Below are 739 nucleotides of genomic sequence, written 5' to 3' on the forward strand. Positions count from 1 at the left end.
AGTCTCTCTTCTCCCTGCCGTCATGTCTAAGTCAGAGTCTCCTAAAGAGCCCAAACAGCTGAGGAAGCTCTTCATTGGAGGCTGAGCTTTGAAACAACCGATGAGAGCCTGAGGAGCCACTTTGAGCAATGGGGAACGCTCACGGACTGTGTGGTCATGAGAGATCCAAACACCAAGCGTTCCAGGGACTTTGGGTTTGTCACATATGCCACTGTGGAGGAGGTGGATGCAGCTATGAATGCAAGGCCCCACAAGGTGGATGGAAGAGTTGTGGAACCGAAGAGAGCTGTCTCAAGAGAAGATACAGACCAGGTGCCCACTTAACTGTGAAAAAGATATTTATTGGTGACATTAAAGAAGACACTGAAGAACATCACCTAAGAGATTATTTTGAACAGTGTGGGAAAATGGAAGTGATTGAAATCATGACTGACCGAGGCAGTGGCAAGAAAAGGGGCTTTGCCTTTGTAACCTTTGACGACCATGACTCTGTGGATAAGATTGTCATTCAGAAATACGATACTGTGAATGGCCACAACTGTGAAGTTAGGAAAGCCCTGTCAAAGCAAGAGATGGCCAGTGCTTCATCCAGCCAAAGAGGATGAAGTGGTTCTGGAAACTTTGGTTGTGGAGGTGGTTTTGGTGGGAATGACGACTTCAGTCGTGGAGGAAACTTCAGTGGTCGTGGTGGCTTTGGTGGCAGCCGTGGTGGTGGTGGATATGGTGGCAGTGGGGATGG

General features: G+C 48.4%; 1 pseudogene across 1 annotated transcript; it reads left to right on the forward strand.

The window, feature by feature from the left end:
* The first annotated feature begins 6 nt into the window (after nucleotides 1-6).
* Nucleotides 7-733, forward strand: LOC105527919 (annotated as a pseudogene). The gene has a single exon (XR_001004290.1). The product of XR_001004290.1 is annotated as a putative heterogeneous nuclear ribonucleoprotein A1-like 3 (transcript).
* Nucleotides 734-739: the final 6 nt, after the last annotated feature.

The sequence above is a fragment of the Mandrillus leucophaeus genome, unplaced genomic scaffold (genome assembly GCF_000951045.1).
Source record: "Mandrillus leucophaeus isolate KB7577 unplaced genomic scaffold, Mleu.le_1.0 Scaffold118, whole genome shotgun sequence".
Taxonomy (NCBI): Eukaryota; Metazoa; Chordata; class Mammalia; order Primates; family Cercopithecidae; genus Mandrillus; species Mandrillus leucophaeus.